Source organism: Sciurus vulgaris (assembly GCF_902686455.1).
Source record: "Sciurus vulgaris genome assembly, chromosome: 7".
Taxonomy (NCBI): Eukaryota; Metazoa; Chordata; class Mammalia; order Rodentia; family Sciuridae; genus Sciurus; species Sciurus vulgaris.
In genome coordinates this window covers 95680598-95691195 of record NC_136467.1, presented here as the reverse complement: position 1 = coordinate 95691195, position 10598 = coordinate 95680598, and the positions used below count along the sequence as shown (strand labels likewise).

General features: G+C 37.2%; 1 pseudogene across 1 annotated transcript; it reads left to right on the top strand.

Moving 5' to 3' along the window:
* Positions 1-1509: 1509 nt before the first annotated feature.
* On the top strand, positions 1510-9293 carry LOC306665746 (ATPase PAAT-like; annotated as a pseudogene). Its single transcript has 3 exons — positions 1510-1683; positions 7071-7160; positions 7472-9293. The product of its transcript is annotated as an ATPase PAAT-like (transcript).
* The last annotated feature ends 1305 nt before the right edge of the window (positions 9294-10598 follow it).

Below are 10598 nucleotides of genomic sequence, written 5' to 3'. Positions count from 1 at the left end.
GTATGTCTTTCTATGACATGAGTCTCTTGCAGGCAGCATATTGTTGTATCTTTCTTTTTAATCCAATCTGCCAGTATATGTCTTTTGATTGATGAGTTCAGGCCATTAACATTCAGGGTTATTATTGAGATATGATTTTTTTTTTTGACTTGACTTGGTTTCTCCTTTATTTGGTTATCCCTTTAAGGTAGTCCCTCCCGTTGCTGATTTGCATCATTGTTTTTCATCTCTTCCTCATGGAATATTTTGCTGAGAATGTTCTGTAATGCCGGCTTTCTTTTTGTAAATTCTTTTAGCTTTTGTTTATCATGGAAGAATTTTATTTCGTCATCAAATCTGAAAGTAAGTTTTGCTAGGTATAACATTCTTGGTTGGCATCTGTTTCCTTTCAGGGCTTGGTAAATGTTGTTCCAGGCCCTTCTAGTTTTTAGGGTCTGGACTGAAAAATCTGCTGATATTCTTATTGGTTCCCCCCTGAATGTAATTTGATTCTTTTCTCTCGCGGCCTTTAAAATTCTGTCTTTATTTTGTATGTGAGGTATTTTCATAATAATGTGCCTTGGTGTGGGTCTGTTGTAATTTTGTATATTTAGAGTCCTTAAACCTCTTGTACCTGGTTTTCCATTTCATTCTTAAGATCTGGGAAATTTTCTGATATTATTTCATTGAATAGATTGTTCATTCCTTTGGTTTGTTTCTCTAGGCCTTCCTCAATCCCAATAATTCTTAAATTTGTCCTTTTCATGATATCCCATAATTCCTGTAGATTCTGTTCATGATTTCTTACCATCTTCTCTGGTCAATTTTGTTTCCAAGATTAAATATTTTGTCTTCAATGTCTGAAGTTCTGTCTTCCAGGTGTTCTATCATATTGGTTATACTTTCTTTGGAGTTTTTATTTGGATTATTGTTTCCTTCATTTCAAGGATTTCTGTTTGTTTTTTTTTTTTTTTCATTATCTCTAGCTCTTTATTGAAATGGTCTTTTGCTTCCCGCATTTGCTCTTTTAACTGTTGATTGGTGTGATCATTCAAAGCCTGCATTTGCTCTTTTGTCTCATTGTTTGCTTCTCTGATCATTTTAATTATGTACATTCTGAACTCCCTTTCTGACATTTCTTCTGCCATGCTATCATTGGATTTTATTGCTATACCATGTAGGTTTCTTTGGGACATTTTCTTCCCTTGTTTTCTCATATTGCTCAGGTATGTATCCCTCTAGTAGTGAAATTCTGAGAGATTGCAAATTTTCTCTATTGACTTATAGCATCCCTTTAGATTTCTAATAACTTACCTCCTAGTCTTCAGTAGCCTGAAGTCTTGGAGGAACTTGATAATGCAGTGGTGCACAAAGAAGTTGCCCCTCTAGGGGTATTGGCCTTCAGGTAGGGTATATTCCCTGCTAGTGGACAGAGGCACCTCCACTTGTTGACCAATGGTTGGTCAAAGGGGGACTAGACTGCAATCTGGGGCATGGCTGGTCTGAGTCTGTGTCTCTGGTTCTACCACCATGGAGGGAAAGCCTCGCCTGGCAGGAAAGACTCACCCGGTGGAGAAGCCTTGCTGGGCAGTTCTCCTTCAAGAACTTTCCTTTGGTCCAAAACTACTGCCTGGGCTGGGGAGCCCTCCTCTGCGATGTTCCCAGAGGTCCGGACCTACCTCTTGGGCCAGGGAGCCTCGTCCTGTGAGTGAGTCTCTCACTGGGCAGCCCTCCTCTGCGGTGTTCCCTGGGGTCTCAACTACCATCTGGGCCAGGGAGCCTAGCCCTGTGAGGGACTCTTGCTGAGTGGCCCTCCTCTGTGATGTTCCCTGTGGTCTGGTCCTGCCACCCGGTCCTGGGACCCTCATTCTGCACCGAAGCCTCTCACTGAGTAGCCCTCCTCTACAATGCTCCTGGTTGTCTGGTTTCACAGCCTCAGCAGGGGAGTGTCACTGGGCAATTCTGCTCCACAAAGTTCCCTGTGTTCTGGGACTACCGCCCCATCTGGGGAGCCTTGCCCAGTGGGAGAGACTCATCTAGCATCTCTGAGTTGGTCCCGAGTCTCTCAATACCACCTCTTCTCGAATCCTGAGTCCTGGAGCAACATGAAATGCAGTCACCCTCTAATCCGCCATCTTGAAAACCCCCATTTTTAAAATTTTTACAATGTACCACACAACATAATGACATATCCCATTTTAAACCTTAAGAAAATTAAATATTCTCAAACCCCTCACTTCTAACAATCCAAAGAATAACAACTAACTGTTGCTTTTTTACCTTTAAAATACTCAGGATTACATGAAAAAGTTGACTTTGGAATAGCAGGACTGATGTAACACCAAGGTGTGTGAGGTTTGGTCCTAATTAAAATATAGTTTAAGATTTAATATGGGAAAAATAATATTGTGACCATATAATAAACCAATCTGTACAGAAATCTATAATATGAACCAGAGAGTTTAAGTAGGATTGAATAGTGCCAAACCGGTCAAAGAATGGTTTACAGTAATTTACTTATTATACATTGGGGATCAGTATGATGATGTACAAAGGTCTGAGGAGGAGTTGTGCCTTTGGTTTGTTCAAACTGGCACCTCATCATGAAACAGTACAATAAACTTTATTTACTTTTATATATTCAATATCATTAAAGTTGAGCTTTATTTGCATAATAATTATTCAGCTGCAGGATGTGGCCACCTTCAATAAGACTCAATGTGAAGCTTTGAATGGTTTAAAACACTTTAATGCTTCTACCACCAAGTCATGAAGTTTTATTTACCTCACTGAGAGTACTCACTAGACTTAGTGGTATGTGTGTAGAGACTAGAGTATGGTAGAAATGATGGGGTTTTACTTCAGCAACTGGACTTTGCGCTCTCTGTGACTTTCCCTTTATGTGTGCTCTGACCCCCTCTTGGATCACCAGCTGTCAAGTTGTGAGGACATCCAGGCAATCATGGAAATGTCTTCACAGCAGAGAAGGAAGACTGTCTGCACAGGATGAATTTGTTTGGAACCACATCTTATGAGGCCTAAGCTGTTAAGTCTTGGGAATAAGTTCAATAGTTGATCCCTCTGTTCAAGTCAAGTCTTGAGATGAATTTAGGCTGGATCAACTCTGAGTGCAGCCTCATAAGACACTCTAAGACAGAATATACAACTAACTCATTCTGAAATTCCAGTATTATAATAAATGTTTATTGCTTATGGCACTATATTTAAGATACTCTCATATGCATCAATAAATATGATATGACACCAAAGTCAGTATCATATAGTTTGATTATCATACAGAATAAACACATGAACTGAAAAGAATGTTAAAGAAATTTGGTTATGAACATTTCAGGATAGGTTCAACCAAATCCTGACTTAAAGAAAATGCTTCAGTCATCCTTGAGGAAGTTGAAATGATGGTAATGGATTAGAAAATTCTCTTTACCACCTGCAAACAGAACAGCTCCATTTCTATTGTTTTATATTTGGTATTTTTAAGAAAGTTTGCATATAACAAATCTCGAGGTGAGAACCTTACTTATTCATGTTAAAGATAAGGGAAAAGGTATTCTATATATTAATACAGTCTATCTGTAATTAAAACATAATTACATTATACAAAATCTAGATCCAAAATACAGATTCCTTGCTTACGCAGAGCATATGCTTGTCCAACAGAAGACTGAAATTCCTACCTCTCTTTAATAATATATTGACCAATTGTAACTTAGCATTCCCCAATTTTAAACAAAAGATATTTGACATCTTTTTGAGAAAATTCATTTCTTTAATTATTGATGTTACAATATGATAAGCAGAGCAAGAATTGAGTGCATACTCTGTAACTATTTACTTTTGAATAAGCTACTTAATCTCTTCAGTTCTGTTTTGTAACTTGTAAAATGGGGAAAATAATAATTATACTTTTTTTGGCATGGTGTTTGACAATATAATTGCATTGCATTGATAATTTTTACAGAAATATACCTTTGGTACTTTAAAAAGGAGAATGATTCATTATTTTTATAACCCTTTATGACTTGTATATTGTAATTAAAACTAATGATTTCCTTTTACCTGTCTGGAATTCAAAGACAGGGCACCTCACTTTTAAGTGTTCACTTATTTAATCAGTCAATAAATATTAATAACGAGACTCCATTCAAGGAGCTGGGGCTACCAATGAACAAATAAAGGCAGGTTGCTTAATATTTACTTTTATTTTTGAAAGTAAATCTTTCTGTTTCTAAGGACACTATTCTCTATTATTATCATTAAGTGCCACACTTCCAGCACAGAAGGAATATTGGAGGGTCTAGTAATGATCTCTATAATTTTTAATTCTACTGTGGTTGGGCCACATGTTACTGCTGGTGCAAATGGAAAGCTCTCACAAGTGTCTGTTCTTTTGGGTGATGGTCAAGTTTATAGAGCTCAATCTATTACCTCATGGGAAAGTGGAGGAAGAAGTGTTTTTCTTTTTCTTTTAAGAGTAATATGTATTCCCTGTGCCTCCATTGTATAATATTTTAAATAATATCATATTTCATTCCTCATTTCAGAATTCCACATTTTCTGTAACTTGGTTAATAATGTCAGGAGATGGAAAATCATGCCAAACTCAGCAATATTTTGAGATTGAGTCTATCTTTGCTTCCAAGTAATTGGCTTAGATATTGTGTCTGGGTCACCAGCAAAATCATTCTTCACTCTCATGATGAGTTTCCCCTTTCATCCCTGTGCCCTTTCCTGAATGCATACCTAATTAGGGGGTATTTCAATCTGTTAGTCAAAGTCAGAATCAACCAATATTGTTGCAAATATAACTGTCTCTAACTTCAGTTACTTAAAATATCCATTTCATTAGGTTTCATTCTTTGGGTTAGAACTTTGGACTAGACTCAGCTAGGTTGCCCCTCTAGTCCCAGCTGGGCTATCTCATATGTCTGCAATCAACAGTGTTTGAATAGGTCTTCTACTTCATGTGATTGGATAACTGATGACGAGATACTGGAGGTATTTGAGCCATGTATTTCTTATCATCCAGTAGGCTAACCTAGGCTTCTACTTGTGTACTCTGGGAAGATAACCGAAAGAAAAGGAGGAAATATTCAGAGATTTTCAGGCTTTACATTTTAACTGACTCAATGCCACTTGCACTTATTCTATTTTTCAAAGTGAATCAGAAGGTTGATGCAAGGACCTACAATCACACTGAAAATATAAAAATAATTAGAGAGAAAGAAGAAACTACAGTTATCATTGCAAACTGCTTGTAGCAGCCCCAGGCTGCAAAAATTAGCTATATGACTATGACATATAAAATACACTTATCCACTCTGAGAACCCTGAAGGTCTCATACGAGGTTGACATTCCACTCATGGTCCAGGATCTTGTTATTTCATGCTGAGATGAACCTCCTAAAAAGAAATCCTCATACTTTATAGACTATGAATTCAAAATACAAGTTTTCTTTTCCCATATTCTCAACATGCAATGGTGAGAAAGAGACAACACAATGAATTCTTGTATTCAAAAATGGGGAAAATAGAAAGTATGTAGCAATTATTTCTACATAGCAATTAGGAAAACCTGCTAAATACACTGGGTCTATTTACTCCAGACCTATTAACTAATCCTTAATCATGGTCTGAATCTGCCTTAGAATTTGAGACTCAGTCATTTCTTAGTTTTTCTGTACTGCTTTATGATTGAGAATAGAAATTCATTGAATAACTTTATAACTTTATTTTTCTATCTTTTTTTTTTTTTTTTTTTTTAAATGGAGTCTCACTATATTGCCCTGGCAGGAGTTGAATTTGTAATTCTCCTACTAGAGACTTACAGACTCCTGAGTAGATGGGATTACAGGAGTTTATTAGTATGTGGGACTGGGCATTGAATCACTCTCTATTTACTTCTGACCTGTGAAATGTTAGAGGTCCAGAGACCTTGATGAAATTTAAAAAATTTAATCTCTTTTATTCTAGAGTGGTGGTACACATCCCTTAGCATTCTTTGAGAACTTTCTAGATCAAATGTTCCCAAAGATGTGATCACAATAACTCTTGAGATGTGTCTTTCTATAGCTGCTTTTGGCATAGTGTGCCTTTCTACAGCTACTTTGATTGAATCAGTCAAGTTACATTGAAAAGAATTGATCACTGTGAATTATCACATCTGTTATTGCAAACAATTCACCTCATGGTCTAAAGTAATCTCAAAAGAGAAGTTTGTGGTGATCTTCAACCCATTTCTTTTAGAATATTGCTTTGTTTGTCTGCCAAAGTTTACCACTCTCTCTGGAGAAAACAACTTTCAAATTTTAAATGAAAGTATCTTTCATAAGAAAAATCTAAAATAAAGATGATGTTAGGATCTGGGAATTAAAGGAAATAAACCCATAGAAGTCTACCAGAATAAAAATGGATGGATTTTAATACAATAGGCTGTAAAAACACAGGATACAATAGGCTATAAACACACACTGATATGTTTACAATATTATATCTTAGTATTATGAAGATACAGGAAGATAACTGTTTTTCTTAGTTTTTGGACTTAAATTTAAGCACAGAAACATGCAAAAGTTATGAAGGGGGAAATCTACATTTTATTATTATGATCTAAAGTGAATAAATCTAAACTTCAAAGTATCACACCAGTAAGTGAAACATTCAGTTTAAAAAAGAAAAATATTATAATTATGGATATAGAGCTACATCTCTTTCTGTGAAATTAGCCCATTTCATTACCTGATATAAAGACTTCATCTATTCTATCCACCTCAGAAAAAAATTATATTGTGTGAATGTTTTTACTGAGCAATAGTTTTAAGGAATTTTCCATACAATGTTGATGAATACGTCTTACATAAATTCATCCAACATACAATACTATTTATATTACCATTGTTTGCAGTTCAATAAAAGATGCATCCAATAGCAGGGAAAGACTGGGAAAGATTATAGTATATGTCATCTATAAATGATCAAGAACAAAACATTTGGATTACTCCGCTAGCGCCAGAGCTGTTGGAACGTTGGCATCGTGTCTGTAGCTGCGTTAGCGTCTGACTGGTTCACAGCTGGAGGAGACCCAGTGCCTGGACCAGGAGCCTGATGGCCCTTCGCCTTCATGTCAGGCAGCCGTTTTGCTCTCAGGGAAGGCTGCAGGGGTAACGCTGCCGCCCTGGGAATCTCAATGAATTGCTTATTAGCACCTCGCTTTTGCTGAGAGTGCCTTTGATCTATGATCCTCCTGTCTCAGCCTCCAGAGCCACTGGGAATACAGGTCCATGTCCTAATCCCCAAAAGTGAATGTATGACCTTTTGGCAAAGAGGAATTAAGGATGCAGATGAAGTATGGTTGCTAACCAGCTAACTGTAAGGCTCAGATGAGAGAGATGAGGAGAATGTCATTGGGCATCAGACATTATTAAAACTTTTGCTGTCTTTAAAAGTACTTTTGTGATGCGGGACTGTCCAGCTGCCCCACACTGGCCTCTTCCTGGGAAGCGGCGAGCAGGGCCCTGACCCAGAGCCTCCTCCTCACTCAGGCTGGTGTTGGTGCCCAGGACCTCGATTGGGACTAGTTTTTGGCACTACCTGTTCTGGGCCAGGACCTGGTGCACTTGAGCAGGACCCCTTAACCCCAAGGCAGAGACCCTGCTTCCTCAACCTGAGCTGCGACCCCAAGGGAGGTGAAGAGGTCCTCGCAGTGGGCATCCTGAACTCAGTGAGAAACATATAGATGTATGTGGGAGAGGAGTACTGCGGCACTGGCAGGGGCAATGGTGTCTGCCAAGGACATCTGCTCTATCCCCGACAGCAGTTGCTGTCCTTTGGAGAAAAGCAGTGTGTGTTCATCACTAATGTTATGGTATATATGAGACCAACATCAGCAAATTCTTCACCAAGGTCTCCTGCTCTAGGATCAAGAGTAGACCTTGATAAGGTCCAAACCATAATGGAGTCATGGGGTCAAAATTATCACCTGGAGCTCAGCAATTGATGAATATGGTTAGGTTTCAGCAACAGAATCATATTCCCATTGGAGAGCAGCTTAATCCATTTTGGAAACTGTAAGATACAAGCATATGATTGCACTCCAGCCATCGTCCACTTTAGTAGTCCTGGACAAGTCATCCTCCACACCTTTCCCTTTTAGAACTGCATTGACATCTGCAAATGGGACTGAAAACTTACAGACTTTCATCAATAAATGCACAAGACCACCTGGGGAGGGAAAATACAGAAACCATGACAGATGTAAGACTGTGCCACAGAACCATTCCCTTTCTGAAAATGATCTTAAAAATGCAGTATCTTCTTTCTCACCAAAGAAAACAAGTGACAAGCTCACTCCCCAGTTCTGATTTGCTGCCCTTTCTCTAGAATTTATGCAGTCAAGTCAACCATCTTCGAGTGGGACATAATGCCAAGTGGCAGGAAAATGTCTCCAAGCCCAGTGAAGGCATTGTTGGTGTTGCAATGGAAGAATAGCCTATTTGCTCCTACTTGTAGCAGATTCTCTCTAAAAATATGGAAAAACTGGAAAAGAAATTTGTGGACTGCATTGATCAGCAGTACATCAACTCCAGGAGCACATAGATGACAAAGTGGTCTTGTTGATGGACCTTCTGCAAAATCTCAACTCCCTGCCCACTGGGCTGCCTCTGAAGCATTGGTGACTCTGGAGGAAGAATTTCCAGTGGAGAAAGATAAGTGCTCAGCATATAATGGCCTGCAGATATTCATTACCTGTTTATTACAAAACCCAAACCTAAAAACATTTATGAAAGCCAAGTATTTGATGTCCTGTGAAGGCTCAACAGCTGACATAAAGTGACCTTAGTGTTTTTACTGCCCTTGTTACTGTGAATCCAGTACTGTACACTAAGAGCCCTTCCTGGTTCTTGTCCAGTGTGAACTGCTGAGGGTCTGTCTGCATGAAGCATTTCAGCATGAGTCCAGGATGCTGCAGTTCTGTCTAGTAGACTTCACTTTCAGATATGAGCTGGGCACAGTGGTGTATGCCTGTAATCTCAGTGACTCTGGAGGCTGAGGCAAGAGGATTACAAGTTTAAAGCCAGCTCAGCAACTTAATGAGGCTCTAAACAATTTAGTGAAGACCTTGTCTCAAAATAAAAGATAAATTAAAAAAAATAATGGGGAAGTGGCTTAGTGGTAAAGCACCCCTGGGTTAAATCCAATACCAAAAAACAAAACAAAACAGAAACAAATGTATATGTGTTGAAGGATTGTTTTTGTGTCTAAAAATAAATGGATCTTCTGGAAGCTAAAAAAAAAAAAAAAAAAAAAAAAAAAAAAAAATTTTAAAAAATGATTGTTCTATACAAATCCTAGACTGAACACAATCACAGGTATCCCCAAGAGAGGCAGTGACATGTGAAACTAGGAGAGTGACCCCTTTTGCTTTTGAATGTCTTTGTACAATTCTGTTTTATTATTGAAGTTTAAGACCAAATCTTGAGATCAGGATGAAGAAGGCCTCAAACATTTTCTTTTTAAAAACTCTCCATCTATTTAAGTTCAACTAATATATGAAAACAAAAATTAGAATGCTATGAAGGTAATATTTTGTATAAATGTATACATTCCCATATGTTTACATCGGTTACACATATGAACCTCCTCCAACATTTTATCATTTCTTTATGGTAAAAAAATTCAAAATCCTTTTCTCTGACTTTTTGAAATGTGGAATACTTATTTTTATTTATAGCCACCATTCTGTTGAATAGCACACTGAACTTCAAACTCCTGTCTTACTGTAACTCTGTACCTATTATTCACATTTCTTCCACCCCCCCTACCCTTTTCTCCCCTTTCACTATTGTACTCTCAACTTCTATGAAATCACCCTTTTAGTTTTGATATGAATGAGATAATGAGGTACCTGTCTTTCTGTGTCTGGTTTATTTCATTTAACATAATTTCTTCTAGGTCTATTCATGTTTTTAGCAATTGTCACATAAGGCATAAAAATACCCAAGGCAAATAATAAAATGTTATATTTCTATATCTGTTCCTGTTGTACAATATAGTTTCTCTTAGAGTAGATTCCAAAATACATATTAAATTTAATTCCATAATCAGAAATAAATATGGATAAAATACTAATTATGAATAGATAAAAATAACAAATTCTATGTGGTATGTTAAAATAATGTTATTTGTAGTAGGAGTTTCCATTATTAAAACTTTGTTAGTTCTTCAGAGAGAAGAAATAACATGAACAATAACCAGTTTGTCTGGGATTGGAATTTCAAAGATCTGACTCTTTAAACATTCTATAGGAGGGGAATTTTAAAAAAATATGGATATATGTAATAGCAAACACAAAAATCCTCTGAGTGCCAATGGCCATGAAAAATTATAAATACAATTTATAGGCAACCAATCTGGGATGCAAATACAGAACTTCCTTAAGATCTGAGGAAATTTGATTCTGACAACAGCAGAGTATTGATTTCAAAACTATGGGAAACACAAATACAATAAACTAATATTCTTTCTTTTCATAATTCTTAGAGTGGGAGCTCATTTGATTAGGGCAGATAATATTCATTAGATTTTTTTCTCCCCAATAA